The following is an 18,957-nucleotide window of genomic DNA, read 5'->3' on the forward strand; positions in this document are numbered from 1 at the left end:
GCATAATCTTCTGGGTCATGCCACTAAGCCTCCACAGGTAGCTATGCTAGGGAAATGGCTAATAGAATAATTAACCTGGATTTTTGAATTGGCATATGAAGATAAAGGCAGATCCTAACATAGCTCTCTCTGGCTAGTTAAGTACTACCACAAGACTGCTGGGAAAGGAAATTGCACCAGGCCGAAATATAACAACTAATTAACAATGCAAAAGAACGTGGTCTGAAAGGTAAGGACAGGAAGCACTCCATAATCCTATAAATTATTCCTGTTTATTGAGTGCTAAAAGCACAAGTTCCAGACATATATAAATAATGTATTTGTATAAATAATTGAAAACACAAGGAAAATTACATAAGCAAGAACCAAATCTAAATTTAGCCAGGTCTCTGGCTTTAAGAACCCCTATAAACTATGCTTCTCACTAAGCCCCATCATCTCATCCAGGAGCAAATCAAGATGAGAAACATTTTACTGTATCATATAGACCTGGCCACCACATTTCCTTTCTCTGGTTTTCAGTTTCCACACTTAAAAAAAAGAAGAAGAAGAAGAGGGTGAATAAATGAGCTCTAAAAGCCCTTCCAGCTCTGACATCATATTATTATCCTTAAAAATTACTAGTATTCTCATTAACTAGGATTCGGATTATACTTCTATTAGGCTTGATTTTCTATCTTTATTGCAAAATCTCTTATGTAAATCCTAATATCTCTGAGCATCCCAAATATCTCTGAATTTCAGTTTAATAATTTATGACTTGATCTATCCTTAAGCAGCACTTTCCCTGGTAACATTGGTAATCTTGGTTTTGTATTATTTAAGCTAAAAAATTACTATCTTTGGCCAAAAGAGTATATTGTAACTATAACCTTAGTTCATGAATTAGCTAATTGTTTCTCCCTCCATAAGACATTAGCTTGTCTGTTTCATCCAGAGGAAGACTTTACTCAGTGCCAAAGCTCTGGTGTAACTTAAATAAACTGGCTTTATTTTTTTCTAAGTTGTGCAAAATACAGGAGCATGAACTTCCTGGTCTTCTTTCTTTTAGCAATGGTTACACTTGATTCTAGGGACAAGTTATCAAGTAGCCACCAAGCACCCTGATTAATGAAAAAAGGAAAAGTTTAGGTGTAATCCTGAGTCTGACATAGATTTTTTCCTGTATGACTCTGTTTAGACTCAGAGATAACATTTAAATCACAACAATTATCATTTATTGAATGCCAACCATGTGGTAGGCACATACAATTTGGAAAAGTACATATTACTATCTATGCTATTAGATACTAGTACTATAGATATTAGTATCTACAGATATTTAGAGATACTATAGTACTATAGATACTATACTGTATATATATGAGTATCTATACTATTAACCTTTGAGTCTCAAAGTTTAAATAACTTGTCTATGTCCACTTAAGAGACAAAAATAAGATTTAAAATTGGGTCTCATCTGACTCCAGTACTCTCACACTATTTCGGAGATTTTTCTCAAGAAACACACTACAGTGGTTAAGCCTATGAGACCTAGAGACAGAATACCTGGCTTCAAACCCTTGATCCAGACTTTACTAGCTCTAAGGTTTTACACAAGTTTTAGCTTCTTTGAGCCTTTGCTCTCTCATCTGCCTATAGTAATAGTACTTATTGCATAGGTTTAAACGATGCAATGTTGCGATAATACAATAATGCAAGTACATGCACTTAGCACATTCCTTGGCAAGTTAGCATGCAGTGCAAGGTGGTGGTTACGTTTGTTATTATTGTTTATATTTTGTGCTCTTTTTAGAAGCAGAATTAATTCGAGTTCTATAATGGAACAAGGGCCCTTGCCACAGTAGCCACCAACAATAGTTGTCCAATAAATATTAATGATCTTTATGGTTTGCCTAATAAAGTATTCTCTTTGTACTTTTTTTTCTCTTATATGTGTGTGCATACATGCACATGTATGCAGGTATATTCAATTATAGATATATATATATATACACATACACACACATATATACATAGATATACACACATACACACACATATTTACATATATATACACACATAAAAAAACACAAGGTAATAGTTTATCATCATTTGTTTATATTAATGGTGCCACGATGCCACAGAAATGTTTTATTTCAGAGTTTATCATGTCGTATGAAATACCATTTTGGCATCTGAAAGTGATATTAAATACTAAATATCAATACAACACATGCACTTTAAAGATTATCAAAGAATAAATTTTAAAGAAAAATGTCACATAGAAAAAAATGTGTGTATGTATGTGTGTCCCCCATACCATCCGTTTACTATGTAGTTATGATGCTTCCAAGTTCATCAATTATATTTTGGGGAGATAACAATTATCTTTATGCTACATTCACCTTATAGATGTTAAATAGAGATGGTGAGCGACAATTGTTCTTTCTCAAACTGTTCAGTCTAACAGGAAAAAAAATTAATACTCCATAATCAAGTTGGTTCCCTATGCTATACACATTCAAGGAGGCAAGCAAGAGCTACAAAATATGACCAAGACTGACCACTGTCACTCTATGAGTCAATAATCATGGCAGTTTGAGGCATTAGGGGTATTTGGGAAAAGGTGTATCTCTGTCCCAATCCCATGAAGTAGAATACAATAACCTCCCTTTGAGGAGCAGGCCATACACTTTGAATAAAGACAGTGACCCATGTGAAATTAATGACCTTTAGGACCTTCTTTGCGTTGACCATTCCCTTTTTCTAGAAATGCTCTACCTGTAGATAGACTAATTCTCCACTTCCTTTAAGTGTTTGCTCATTTGTTACCTTCACAATGAGCCCTACCCTGATTGTTCTATTTAAAATGGCAACAGTTTCCCCTCAACACTCCTGATTCCCTTTACACTGCTATAATGTTTTATTTTTCTATAGTATTTAATTTACTTATATTAGGTTTAATATTTATTGTTAATCACCCCCACATCAAAATGCAAATTCCACAAGGGCAGGCATCTTTGTCCATTTTATTCATCATTGTACTCCAAGATCCTAGAGAAGCACCTAGAACATAATAGGTGGTCAATAAGTTTTTGTTGAGTGATGCTTCTGCAGATGATAGATACTGATGATAATAATAACAACCACAAAGAAGAGATATAGCTCACTATAGACAGGTATGTTCCTAATAAAATACAAAATTTTTACCTTCAAACAATGGACAATTACAAAAACAAAATTCCTTGGGGAGAAAAGAAGAATAAAAAATAAATCCGTGTTCTGTCTCAAATTGCATCACAATTCTTCAGGCCTTTTTCAATGGCTTATTCAATCTGTCTCACACAGAATCCTAGCATTCCATTTTAAGGTGCTATAAGAGCACACCAAGTACAGTGTGAAATAGTTGCTCTCCTACACCCCAAATTATAAGTTTGTGTGAGGATATTATTTCAGAATCTAGTGCTTTCTCTGTTACTGTCTCCAGGTTGCACTCATCCTTATCTTGTAGTATGTCAGTTCTACCCAACCACAACTAAGGATGGTGTCTCTGATGTTACCAGAGTATTTCTACCTTGTTTGACCATGTAACTGACATTGCAAAAAGAGAAGAAATAAATTGTATTATAACCATCACATCTTCATACTCTTATTTGTCCTTTCCTAATTTTATAGACTTCTTCCCCTTAAAGTTGGCCAGTAGTTATAAATCTATATCTTTATTATCATTTGTCATGTACATTTATAACTTAATATCTAGGTTGATAAATATGAAAGTTAAATGCTCAGCCATTTTTAAACAAAATATATGTGTTGCGGACTTTAAAACATTTGAAGACTTCTGATTTAAGATTTCTCTTGGAAATGAATTCTATTGTCTTCACTAGAATGAATGGATCTAGCCTGGGGTTGATGTACAAATCAGAATGATTTCAAAAAGTATATCTAATTCAGGTGACAGGAGGGATATACGCCCTTACCAAATATGGATCTAAAATCACTGGAAATGCTGAATAGCTGTTATAACACTTAAAGCTTTCCTTTAGTACAGAATTACTTGTAGTGTCGAACAGACTATTACTAGGACAAGAGTTGTTGCAATCTTATGCAAAATTAACAGGATTAAATGTGTCCTTTAAGAATGATATATATTTTTTTTAATTTCTTAAAAAAAAAAAAAACTCCACTCACTTGAAAACATCCAATCCTAATTGGCCATCGTCACTGCGATTTTCTGATCTATGACTTCTTTGTCTCCAACTCCATGCTCTGATTGCAACTGTCACTGAGTCACACAGCCTGCTCTAGGCATGGAGCCAATTTGATTACAACAACTGCTTGTATGACAGAGAAAGGTGGTTTTCAGGGCCCTAGCAAATGGCTTCTGACTCTGGGGCATAAATTTTGACTGTCATTCACAAGATGAAAAATAAATATCTGCCTAACCTAGTAAACCAACAACCTGGAAAATATATATGGACATGGAATTCTATAACAAGGACACAGGAATGATCAGACTGATCATACTCTAGCTGTGTAATAAGCAGACATGAGCACAACTCAAAAGCACAATTTCTATGCACTCAATACATTTGTAATCTTATTTTTTTTATTTTTCAAGGTTACAATGTGGCTTGCTCATTTGTGAATCCCAGGTCCTTAGTACAAAGTATATGCAAATTAAATATTTATTTAACTGAAGCGGAATGAAAATAACAAGTCACTTAGAGGCAGAAGGATACCTTCTGGGTAGCCTCATCCAACCAAAAAGGCAGGGGGTGGGAATCTAAGTACTCTCAATCTTTAAAACTGAACTGAATTGTTCAATTTTAAATTAGTTTTTTTAGTTTAATGAAAACGGCCCTGTTTTTAAAAAAACTTATCAAATGATATGGTATTCTACTAATGTAGTTAAGACAATCAGAAATTATTTATGTAAATAAGATGTCCTAACCACTATGATAACTGTGCAGGATATCACTCTGTATTTATTTTCATGTTTCTATGTTTCTCTTCTGAGTTCCATCTAAAACATTACCTAGAATATTAAAACTCTTCAAGCTCTTGGAAAGAACTAAGCTTTTGCCCCAACTGATCGTATATTTTTGTTTCACTCATACAGTTCACCTGACAAGCCCTTATTACACTGGGTGGCATAGTTAGGCACTTGTGGGAAAGAGAAAAATATACTGAAAAATAATCATTGTAACTACCATATAATAAACACTTTTTAAAAATTTCACTAACATAATGTCTTTAAAGCTTATCCATGCTATAACATGTCAGAATTTTCTTCCTCTTTCAAATTTATTTATTTGCATTGAATTTATTGGAGTGACATTGATGAATAAAATTATATAGGTTTCAAGGGTACGATTCCATAATACATCATCTGTATATTGCATTGTGTGTTCACCTAATGAATATTTCTTAGGCTCCACTCCTATAGTAGTGTTTTAAATGTATTATCTCAATCAAACAAACCTATGTGGCTGTTACTATTCTTATGCCTAATGTAGGAAGGAGGCAAGAGAATTAAAAATGTTAATAAAGCCACAATCAGAAACTGCTATGTGCTGATTAGCCCTGCAGCCAGGCCAGGAAGACACCGTCAGGACAGAGGAAGATTTCTACTGGGATTACTAACAACCCATTCCCCACTCCTGTGAAGGGGAAACAGGAACCAAGAGTCATTCCCTATGGCTAAAACCATGGGGGAGCCTATGATTAAAGGTTGCGAACATCCAGCAGGCCTTTCACTCTACATATTCTTACCTTTTCACACTGCATACTTTTCCCTTTCCCCTTCCTGGCTGTGTATCCCTTTCGGAGGAAATGGGTTTAAAAAGTCTTTTAAAATTTTCTAAAATTTCTAAACACTCAAGATCCCTCTCAACGCATTTACTCTGTCCCTCTCCCTCTCTGCCTCTGAGAGGAGACCACAGTCTGTCTGTGGAGTGTTATTCCTTTTCTAATAAGCTTTACTTTTGACTCTACCTTTGATTTGTGTGTTGAATTCTTTCTACACTCTCTACCAAAGGACCTTCTTCTCTTGGTACAGGGCTTGGCCTCCCTTTCACTGGGGGAAATTTGCCCTGTCCTGCATAACGCCCACTTTACAAAAGAAGAAAGAAAGGTTAAGTGATGTGCTCAAGGTCACCTCACTAATAAGTTTAATCCATGGCTTCTTGATCCGAAAGCCCAGTTCTTTCCTGTTCACACACAGGCAGAACCAAAGGAGAAGAAGATGTATTTTCTTATTCCAACGAGCAATAGATGGCAAATGAAGCAGATGGGCCTGAAACAACTTAAATGATTCTAAAGGAATATAAAAGGAAATATATAAGATGGCCTACACAAAGGACCACATTTTAGTAAAGTAAATCAACGTTAAATAAACAGAGTAAAATTTGGGAAAGTCAATCCCAGGCTGGAAAGAATCTGCAATTTTTAGTCATCCCAACACTTCCTCTCGAATATTCATCCCCCAGCTCAGCCAGCTTTTTTGTGTTTTTGTTTTGCAGCTGGGTGTCCCCCAGGGCACTCTGCTTTCCATAGATTTCTGGCTTCAGTAGAAACGTAACCTCTTTCTCTCTTAGCAAAGTCAAAACTGGAGGTTTTCAAAAAATATTCTGTTAAGAACTGAAGGGGAAAATGAACAAGGAATAGGAAGAAATAAAGGAATAGGAGAGAATGTGAAAAAAATGAAGAAAGCAGTAAATGAACATTTGAAATTATGGAAATTAATGTTTATAAATGCCTGCTTTTTAGGTTTTTGTTTTTGTTTCATTTCTTTGTTTTGTTTTGTTTTCCAGTCCTTAGCAAAGTCTATTTAGAAATCTGTCTTTCCAATTTAGTAAATTCAAAGACCTCAAATTTCTTTCTTAGCCTTTAGAGATGGGATAGGTGACAGCCGAGGTTTCTCTGTGCCTATTGTGCATATATTACTTTATTTCATTAAGAGGACATGATGAAAGTACTATTATCATTAGCTTTTACAAAATAGGAAACTGAGGTTCAGAAAAATGAAATATCTATTCCAAGTGCTCTTAGTCAATCAGAGGCAGAGATGAGCAGGATTTCTGACCAGGCTCCTTCTCCCATAGTTCCACTTGTAACCTTTGGAACTCTCCCATTTTTTGTCCTGAAGCACTTCCTTGAACCATTCAGCCATTTGCATTCTCTCCTCTACCCATGGCTTCTCAGGAAGTTGAAGCAAAAGTCTGCCTTAGAATAGTATACCTCAGATCAGGGTTTAGAGGTTACAAGCAAAGACTCTCAGAATGCTTGGGTTCAAATCCTTATGGATTATCTGTGTATAACTATGTGATCTTGGGCATGTGCCTTCACCTACCTGGTGAGATTTCCTCATCTATAAAATGGGGATGAATAATGGTGCTACCATCTTACAGGGTGAGAACTAAATAAGTAAATGTATACCTAGATGAAGTGACTAGAGCAATATCTGGCACAGATCAGCATTACATAATTGTAAACTGCTGCTATTAGGGAAGTTGTTGAGTGGGAAGGAATAAGAAATTAGGACTTTAACCCTCTTTCTAAAATTTAATATATCAGTACTCACTGAGTCACTCTGCTGCTGATGGTTTGGGACAAAAATAAGAAGCAAGGAATACCCAGAAGTTAGGAATACCTTTGAATTTCCAGTGTTAATATAATCTATTATATTGATCTTTGAAGTAATGATTCATCTGGAAGAAAACAAGTCCTGCTGTTAAAAGAAAAACTGAGGTATATTAAATTTTTATTTTATTTGAGCAAAAATTGATTCAAATCCAGCAGAGACAAACCGGAAGTGGATAGGAGTGCTTCGCCAACAAGAGCTAGTGGAAAGAAGCAAAGCGAGGAAATCATTTGATTGACTGTAGCTTAAGCATTTGCCTTATTTGGAAAAGCCTCGTTGACTATTTGTGATTGGTTGTCATTAAGTTTCAAGTTTTGCGCCTCAAAGCATTTCAGATTTGGGTTTGTTTATGTAGGCTACTAAGACATTAAAGCCATCTCAGTCTAATAGCCAAATTGTTTAATTAATTTAACACTGTTTTGGTCATTTTCTTAGAGTGAACATTTCTTTGAGGTAGAATTACTAAGGTAAGTTTAGTATATTTTTAAGGGTTTTGATGCCTATTGCCAAGATGCCACTTCAGAAGTTTTGCTCTGCATTTATTTTTGAGTGAGAAAACACTGACAGCTAGCTATGTTACATGAAGACTAGCATTCAGCTATCAGCTCCATAAGCACCCACAAACAGTGCTTCATTCAAGAGACGTATAAAAGATACAGCACAATGTCCTGACTGGTGCATCATATCATAGCTGCTATTGTTGCTAAAAGTAGAACTCCTGAGTGTTTGCTTCCAGGAATGCCTATCCAGAATCCAGCCACAGAGACTGTGTGCTGTTTCTGGGAACTGGCACATTTCACATGCTGTCCATTCTGGGGCCGATCAAGGCATAACTGTCTCCGGTAGTCAAGGGAATACAGGGCAGTGTGGAACTGCTGGATCCAAGATCATTTTTCATAGAATTCAGTATGAAAATATTCTAATATCAGACAAAAATATATATATATCCACTGTGTGCCCAGGTAATTAAGGAATTAAAACAGACCTAAAAAAATTAATCAGGCAGGCATACTGAAGTCATCCAGTAAGCAAAATAAAATGCCTTTCTTCCCATTCATCTTTTCTTAGATTTTTGTGGAATGAAATGTGTGGAGACTTCCGAATAACATGAATTACATGTTCATACTAGATCTTAGCCTTCCAATATGGAGAGGAAGAAATAAGTTGTAAAACCAGTGTGAGATTTCCCATGTAAAACCAGTGTGAGATTTCTTGGCTACCTAAATAGATATTTTAAAAATCACAGCAGCAGCAACCCATTATAATGCTAGCACTGGGAGACAAAGCCATCTTGTTTTCAAAGAAATTCGGTTGATTTAATGAACATAATTAGATCACTTGGAATCTGTGTCCAAATAGTGAAATGCAGGGTTAATCACCTTTGCATAAAGCAGAGTAAAACCATTTGCTATCATGAAAGTGTAGAATTTTGAAACGAATGAATTTTAAATTTTATCGGCTCCTCCAATCCTTTTAAGAACATAGTAAAAGTAGGAATTATAAATAATTTCAGTAGAAATTGTCTAGTCTCCACTCTTACTTTATTAATTAGGAAATTAAGGCACAGAGAAGTTAAGTGAACTTCTGAAGATCACATTGTTAGCAAATGGAAAGCGTGATGTCTGACTGACTATATACCAAGACTCAATTTAGTGTCCATTCCTTTCTTTTCTTTCCTTTTGGCATTCCCAAAAAATTTCCAAAGAATTTGCAATCATTACATATAAATGTTCTTCCCTTGAGGCAAAGTAGTAAATGGGGCGTCATGACTAAATAACTAAATAAAGATGTTTATTTATTCCTCTCTACTTACCACATGCCTCCTCTGTGGTGAAAACATCCCTACCCTTTTAAAAGCCTTGTGTATATTAAATGTGTTATATTGTGACTGGATGTCTATCAGAGCAATCAATCACTCTTCATTATAAAAGCTAATGTCAGAATCAATTGGATTGTGGGAAAGCAATGAAGAGGCAGAGAGAATGGGTTCTGGAGTTTTCTATAAAGAAGGCTGGGGCAGTGATTAAAAAAAGAAAAACTTTTGTTTAGAAGAAGGGAGATCAGAAGGTAATCCGTTTGATCTAAGAAGCAGTATAGTGAGAACGAGTAGTTCTATGGTTATTGTTTACTGTTGTAACCAACTTGAGCACATGAAACCAGGTCTGGCACATAATAAATGCTTATTAAATATCTGTTGAATAAAAGAACATGAGCCGGGCACTGAGGAGACCAGCAATCTAGTTCTGGCTTTCCTGCTAGCCTTGGTCAGCCCACTTTCCTAAGTCTCATTTTTATCATCTATTACATGAAAGGCTTAGACGAAATTATTTCTGTGGTAGATACAGATACTTTTTTCTGCCAAGCTCTCACTTATTGAGGGCTCCTTTCAACTCCATCATCTGTATGTTTATGAGACCATAGTATGAGATCATACTACTAATCACCAAATGCATCAAATCTAACCCTGCCCAGGGGTACTGTTGATTGGTCCAGGCATGGGCACGCCTAGGCTGGGCCAATATGAGTATTTTGTTTTTTTTTTTCAAGGAATTTCAGAACTGGAACCAAAAAGTTAATATCAGCCTTTTTCTGGTGGCCGAAACTGAGAATATACAAACCCACAACTGGTTGGTGGCCACCTTCCCCAATTTCATCTGAGTAGCCAAAAGACAGAAGAAAGAAGCAGACAGAGAAGTTGAGCAAAAAGACAGAAACTATTTTTAAATCCACGGTTCTGGTTGAATGCGAAGCCCAATGAATTCTTGTCCTTTATATGCCTTCGAATTTTCACATTAAATTCTCCATTTAAAAAAAAATTAAATCAGTCATTTAGCCATTAATAATAATAGCCATTATCTATAGATTGAGATAAAAATAGTTACATCCACTATATTCTAATGTCTCTTTCATTTCTATAAGTTGAAGATTTAAGGATTATGAAGGCTGCAGGGAGGCCAGATAAGAGTGTTATACTTTGACAGAAAGCAATTTAACTGGAGCAGACTGGAAAACAGAAGATGTTCTGCTGATGTGAAATTTCCTGGAGCGAGGATCAAAGGCATATTTCACTCAGTACATCAAGAAGTTAAATGAAGTATTGACCAGTCTAAATGTGAAGGTAAGGAGAAACAAGACACAATGAATGTTATTTCCACAATCTCAGAAAAGCTAAAAGAGAGTGTCCTCTGTCATTACTTAAAATTTTGATATTTTTTTCACTTTAGCTTAGTCCCATCTACACAAAGGGAGGAAGCAAGGGTACTGGTAAGAAGTTAAATAGAAGAAAATTATAGCAGCTTTACTGGCATCTTAAGTCAAATTAAATAAAGTAACTACTAAATGGTATATTTAGAATTTACCTTCCTGCATATAATTCGTGTCCCCAAGATTTCCTTACTTTATAGTATAATAGTTTTACATTTTCTCTGAATGACCCCAGTATGTATTTTGTTGAGTGACTATGATGGACGAAGTACTGTAGAGGATTTATAAGCATATTTCCTTGTGACTCTGAGATAAAGAACTTCATAATGAAATGCTGGGAAGCTTTCAATCTTGTGCTGTATATTTGCCTTGCCACCCTGTATTTTTACCTTGATGATGATAAGAGGCAGAAATCTCCTTCCCGCCATATTCTTCATGCACTATTCTCATAGATTAAAGTCATATTCCCCTGTTACTGCTGTGTCATTTGGTTTAAGTATGGCTGTGAACTGGAATTGGTATCTAACACTGATTTGACAATAGCCATTTCTAATGGAGTCATTGAAGAGGCACCAAAAATGCAGGTCTCCTAGTTTGACCCATAGAGCAAAGAACTGACCCCATAACACTAGTGACCCATGAAGTGGGTGGGAGAATTCCAGGAAGCACACAAGATGAAGATCCGTTGCAGTATAGGAGTAAAGCATTAGAACTCTTATTTGACTTGTTCTTTATCTCGTTCAGTTTTTAAATTTTATTTAGGTGTTTTTTTTAATAATGATTATGTTAATATAATAGAATATATATATACTTTATACGATGATTTTATTTTGGGCTACGCTTTTTTAAAATTACCAATAAGGATATATTCTATTCTTTGAAAGGCCTTCAGAACAGGGATAATGAGATAACCAGAATTATATGATACGAATAAGGCTAGACTTGGTCAGAGTCAGAGAGCATGAATTCAAATTCTGGTCTCCTTCTCACTAGGTATGTAAGCTTGGGCAAAGAGCTTCACCTTTCAAGTCTTCAGTTTCCATATCTGTTAAACGAGTGTATAGGTCTTACATGAGATAATATACATAAGACTGAGCAGAGTATTTGGTACATAAAATTTTAAATAATACATAAATCTCAAGTATATTATTAAACACTTTGATTTTCTTAGAATCTCTAAATATATCACATGTTATCACCAATAAACACATTAAAAAGATAATATTCAAATCTGTATAGTGAGTTTTCTTAACAAAGATTCATCCAAGTATCCTAGTCAAAACTATTGGGTAATAATTATCCCTCAAGCAATTTCAGCAGATTCAAAGGTTTTCCTTTTTTTACTTCTATTATTATCCTAACAACACCTGCTCAGTTTCATTTCAATCCCTGTCCTTACAAAAAACACACAAATAATATCATCAACAAAATCCTTCTGCAAAACAGTCTATGACCAGAGGTAGAAAATCCTGGCAAGAATACACCCAAATATTTTGGCTTGGACCTTTATACTACTTTTGTTTTGTACTTTTTTTTTTTTTTCATGAATGGCCTGGACTTAAGCCAGACAGGAAGGAGTTGGAAGGAAAAAGTAGAACTTGGCTGGAAAGAAAAGTTCCAGTTGTCCTTATATTTTTGTTAGGGAACAAATTCTCATCCCACTGGAGAGGAGCTTTAACCTGAGCCTGGGTAGTGCTGTCTTACGGAACAGGGGTTCTCAACCTTGGCACTGCTGACATTTTGAGCCTAATAATTCTTTGTTGTGAGGGGCTATCCTTAGTAGCATCCCTGGCCTCTACATACTAGATGCCAGTAGTATGCTCCATCTCCTTGTGACAACCAAATATATCTCCAGACATCACCAAATGTCCAGGGGTGGGGCTGAGCAGGGGGAGCAAAATCACCCAAGTTAAGTACCACTGTCACGTAATGACTCCCCATTATCTTTTCTACTGTGCTGAAGATGAAGTGAGTCTAATGAATTAGAAAGAACTTGAAATCAAAATCTAAATTTTGCTGTTTCTTTTAGAATTTTTTTAAGAATATATTTTGTAAATATTTGGCCTCCAACTTATATTATGCCTAAAAGCAAAAATCAGATGACGAGTGGTATCAATCCCACCTTTCTTTGCAAGGGTCCACATCGATACAGTTTGTGAATCTTAGAAGTACAGCAAAGAAAGATACCAAAACAAAACAATGTCCCAAAGTGAGAAATATGCCTTGATGTGAGTGTGATGGGGTGGTTGGGTGAAGGGCTTAGGGAGCATGAAGAATACTGGACCCACAATGTGCTTCATTTCTTTGGTGCTGTTATGAAAAGCTCCATTTAGTTGCCCATTGAGTTGGTGGCACCAAAGGGTAAGAAGGTAATGTGCCCCATTTCTTTCTCTTCTATTGCCTTCTTTTTCTTCATCTTTCTTTTTCTTTTTTTTAAATTATTTTATTTTATTTTAATTAGTTTCAAGTATATAGTACATTGGTTACATATCCACATAGTTCGTAAAACAGTCCCCCACCCATTTGCTCTCTCCCTCCCCTGAGCCTCCACTTAGCCAACATATTCATTCTAATTGCATTCCTTATGCCATGCTCCCCATCCCCGTGTCCATCCATCAGCTACTAATTCGTACTTCTTTAACCTTTCACCCCATTCTTCCAGCCCCCCAAATTCCCCTGCCCTCTGTCCATGTCCAAATTGTCTACTATATTTGTGAGTCTGTTTTTGATTAGTTTGTTCTTTTTATTCCTTAAATTCTGCATATAGGTGAAATCATATAGTGTTTATCTTTCTCTGTCTGACTTAAATACCTTCTAGGTCCATCAAAGCAAGATGTTTTTCCATCCCCTTCCTTTTAATCTGTGTCTTTTAGTCTGAAGTGAGTCTCTTAAAGGCAACATGTAGGGGTCTTGTTTTCCTTTCAATTCATCTACTCTTTTAGTTAGAGCACTTAATTCTTTTCCGTTTGAGGTACTTATTGATAGAAATGTAGTTGTTATCATTCTTTATTCCTGTTTTTGATACGCTTTTTCTTCTTAAAGAAGTCCCTCCAACATTTCCTGTAATATGGGCTTGGTGGTGATAAATTCCTTTAGCTTATTTTTGTCTGGAAAGCTCTCTATCTGTCCTTCAACTCTAAATGATAACTTTGCTGGATAAATTATTCTTGGTTGTAGATACTGGGCCTTCATCCTGTCGAATATTTTTTTGCCTAGTTTCTTTTGAGATATCGGCTGCCATTCTATGGGTTTTCCCTTATAAGTAACTATCTGTTTTTCTCTTGCTGCTTTTAATATTCATTCTTTGTATTTAACCTTTGGCATTTTAATTATGATGTGTCTTGGTGTGGGTCTCTTTGGATCCCTGATTTTTGAAATTTTCTGAGCTTCCTGGGGTTTTATGTCCATTTCCTTCACCAGGTTAGGGAAGTTTTCCATCATTATTTCTTCAAACAGCTATTCAACATCTTGATTTTCTTCAGTTACACCGATCAGACAGATATTTGGACCCTTAATAGTGTCCCACATGCTCCTTAAATTATTTTTGTAGTCTTGCCATCTTATCTCTTGCCATTCTATTGAGTGTCCTTGGCTTTCCCATCCTCTAGATAGGGCATTTAATCCTTTTCTCTATTCACTATGTTTCTTCCTTTGTTTATTCCATTTAATATACTTTTCTCATCTCAGATAATGTGTTCTTCATTTCAGACTGGTTCCCTTTTATGATTTCCATTTCCATGTTTTTTATCTCTTTGTTGATGTTCTCACTGAATTCATCTACCCTTTCCATAAGTTCATTGAGCATCTTTATAACCAGTGTTTTGAACTCTGCATCTGTTAGATGACTTGACTCCCTTATATCTGGATCTCTGTCTTCCTCTCTCATATGGTTTCTGTTTCTTTGTCTTCCCTTTTCGGCTACCTTTCTGTGTCTGTTTCTATGTACTAGCAAAGCTCCTAAGTCTCCTAGTGTTATTAGTGTGGATTTGTGAAGTAGGTGTCCAGTGGCACAGTCCTGAGAGGGATTCAGCTAAATTTAGCCCAACACTCTGCCCCTCCAGGGCAACCTGTTAAGATTCAGCAAGCACCCCACAGATTCTGTGCTTATAGTTGCCTCAAATGGCCACACCAGAAATCGAGGCCAGTTGCCTCCAGTGTGAGTCTAGGTGCTGCTCAGCAAGGAGCTCCTGACTCTCTGAGGATCTACCTGGATGTGGCTTGGATGGGGCTGCAAGTTGGGGGAAATGGGGTTTCAGGAAATCCTCTGGGCAGAATGACCTCTGTTATCCAGTCCGATGATCTCATGGCAATGAAGGTGCTGTGTCCGCGCACTGTGGAGGGTAGGGCTCAACAAGGAACAATGGATACCGCTGGCACTTCTGTACAGAGCGAGTCTCGCCTAGACCCTCATTCTGACAATGTCTCCCTGTAAGTCCCTGGTGCCCACTGTGCACAGCCAAATCGGCACTGGTGCTCAGAGCGAGCAGGTCCATAGTACTGGGCAGCCCCACGTCCTCGCCCCATCCTACCTTCTGCCATTGTAGGGTGCTTTCTTGGATTTCTCCCTAGTTATATGGCTTGTTCATCAAGATCCCAGGTGATTTTTCCTTGCTGCTGACCAAACTTTGATTTAGTCACCAGAGGGATGAACAGAGCCTCTATCAGCTATGCCATTTTGGTTCCAACCCTTTTTTTTTTCTTATCCCTCACTTCTTTCTCTTCCCCCTTGTTCATGTCCTTCTTCTTATTGTTTCTTCCCCCTTTGTTACTATTTTAGTCAAACACTTGTCATGGAAGTTCTGCATTGTGACTCTGAGTGGGACTCTGGAACCCCTGAGTTTGAACCTGGGCTCTATTTTCTTGCTGTGAAAGCTACTCAAGCCAAATTATTTTAACCTTGGGTGCTTTCACTTCCTCACTAAAATGGAGATGATACTAATGGTAATTATCTCATGCTAAGATTAGCATTAACATGTATGTAAAACACATGGAACACCAACTGGCATGCAGTACGCACCCAATAAATGTTAGCTATTATAATTATCTTTATATCCTTCACCAGAGTCCAGCAACATTTGCACATTTGTATTTATCAAGTGGATTATTCAATATTACTGGTCTGGAGAAGAGAAAGTTAGGTATCTGTCTCATAACACTTTTAGGAATAATGCTCATTTTATTTAACACCTTTGTGCTGGGGAAGCTATGCTGGGGGAATACTATGAACAAATGTACATTTTATAGTAATAGAATATAAATAGTTTCACTGAACTTCTCCCTGATGTATTGTTATTGCTAGCCTGCATGCAATGTATACAGTGTTTCTGTGTGACTGGAGAAAAGGCAATTTTAAAAATTACATAAATAAAAATAAAATATCAAATCCAGAAAAGATAATTTTGAAAAGTCTACACAATACTTTATTTTTTATCTATTATTTTTCTTAGAAAAGACAGTGACCCATTGATAATAGTGTTTAATAAATAAGCATTCTCCTAACACTTACTTCATAATAATATTCAGGTAAAGGTACAGCTAAGGAAATTGAGGCGAAGAGAATCTAATGAGAAACAGATGGATTAGGGACTTCACTGAAGAAGAAACATAACAAAACGAAACCAAGTGATTAGGAAAATACAAAGTAAAACAACAGTAAGATACCACATTGGAGGGGTATTGCACTGGCAAAAATTAAGAGATTAATATCTACTTTGAATGAGGATATAGAGAAAAGGGTATTCTCCTACACTTTGATGAAAAAAATGAAAATTAGAAAAGTGTTTTTGGAAGACAATGGGGCATTATCTTTCATTATTTAAAATGTTTATTTTCTTTGACCTTGTGATTTCACTTACATAAATCTTTCTGAGAGAAATCTTCACCTTTATAAGCCCAAAGATGCTCACTGAAACATTGTTTCTAATAGAAAAAACAAAGTCTGGAAATAATCAATGATTGATGTCTATTTATAGAGAGAAAGAGAAATAAATTATAGCATGCTTATATTATAAAATACTGTATAACGATATTTAAAAGAATGAACACTAATATTGAAAATGTACATGGCATGTTAAAAAGGAAATAGGATAAATTTAAAATGTGTATATTGTGTGTGTAAATATATAGAAAAGACTGATATATTCGAAAGTGTTAATAATGGTCACCTTTGAGGCAAGTAGAATTGGAGTCCTCACATTTATTTTGCTACTTTTCTATAGAGTTATAAGTTTTTACAAGGAACATTTTTAAATTAAAAATGAACCAAAAGACAGTTTAGTATTTTTGGCTGTGCATCTGGGGACTACTGGTGATGTAAGAAAAGTCCATTTAAAATTGCAACTCCAATATCTGATTTGAGGTAACTAAATCTTCAGATTTCTTCATCTTGATATTAGTTATTTTGTGCCTTTTAAAATTATTGTTTTAAATTGCACATGATGACCCAGGTTTACATGAGCGTCCTTCAAATTTGGGGAGGCAACTTTTATTTATCAACATTGTCGAGGGTACAATACTAGACATTTGAAGAAGGAATAAGGCCTCTGTTTTGTTAATTAGATATTCAGAACATAAACTAGGAACCTAAGAACATAGTTTGAAATCAAATAAACACAACAAAAATATGTCCAACATAGAATTTTTACATGCATTCAGAAGAGACAAGAGAAATGGAAGGCCCAGTGAAAACTACATTGGGATGGGTGAAATGAGAAGCAGAGCAGGTGGCCTTGGGCATTTAGTACACAAAAAGCAACCACAAACAATTCTTGAGTTGAGAATCAAAACGAGGTGCATTATGTAAAAGATTATTTTCTCAGAGTATTTAAGTATTAATTAGGAGATTGCTGAAATATACAAGGGCCTGTATAATAAATAACTGCCAGAAAATAACTACAAACAAACAAGCTAGCTACATAAACATTCATCAGGTCAGTGGATGGCATTCTCCCAGGGAAAATGAAGATAGATAGGTGTGGTGAAAAGGGTAATATATTTAAATAGGCTGAAGGTTGGAGGAGTGGCTGTGAAAGCTTTATCCTCATGGGGTTTAATCTTCAGCATTTTGGCCTTGTTATTTTATAAACGTACACACAAAAAAGAAGCAAACATTTATCAAATCTCTCAGCTCTAATTGTTGCTTTAGAGGTTGAAGTTATACAACCATCAACATTTTTTTTTTTTCTATTCACACTCTCCCTGAACACACCCATGAAACCATTTTCAAGGATGGTTTTTCATTTCATTGTTCTTGTTTACATTTCACAATGTTTTATGGTAACTCAGCTACTGTTAATCCTCTATTTTATGTGAAGTAACATCAGTTGTTCCCAGAGTAATTACCATGGGAATGGTAATTTATCAATTTACATCTTCACTACACATAAGTTCCTTGAAGTCAAGGACTGCTTTAATTTCATCTCTATTACTGAACCTGGCATATAAAATTAATTAACTAATTAATATTTCTAGTATAGATATCTTCCGTGAGTCTACTGAAGATGAATCCTTTGAGAGTTGGACCTAAACACCACTCTCTAATGAATTCTCATGACAGTTTTCTGAAATTTCTCTCTATCCTTTACTGTGTACTCTCAGTTTTATAAAAGATCAATTTCAGAAGTAAAGGTGATGAAAAAGAATAAAGAACCAAGAAATAATTATTGTTAGAATTAAATGAGTTACATTTCAAGTGATTTCAAAGGAAATGTGACATCGTAGGTATACGAAAAGTAAAGAGAAACTGAGATTATATATAAATAGAATTTATGAATTTGAACGAAAATTTGGCAAAATCTCTGGTGTCATTTATACATTTAAATGGATAGGAGCTCCAGAGACATAAATTGAAAATGGGAATTAAAAGTTGTCCTTTTAGAGTAATAAATTACCAGTACTTCGTAAAATAATGTTTGATAAGCACCTATTAGATATCTTACTTTACAAGTTATTGTACAAAAATAATTTGATAAATATGTGTATATATTTGGGTTTTATAAAAACTTAGAAACAATATATAACTATAGACATTAGACAAATACATAGTTAAGAATAGTATTATGGAACATATCTAAGATGTAGATTGGACCAAATGTTATAAGATTGTAGAAATCATTTTTTCCCCAAAA

The sequence above is a fragment of the Pteropus vampyrus genome, unplaced genomic scaffold, assembly GCF_000151845.1.
Source record: "Pteropus vampyrus isolate Shadow unplaced genomic scaffold, Pvam_2.0 Scaffold19, whole genome shotgun sequence".
Classification (NCBI taxonomy): Eukaryota; Metazoa; Chordata; class Mammalia; order Chiroptera; family Pteropodidae; genus Pteropus; species Pteropus vampyrus.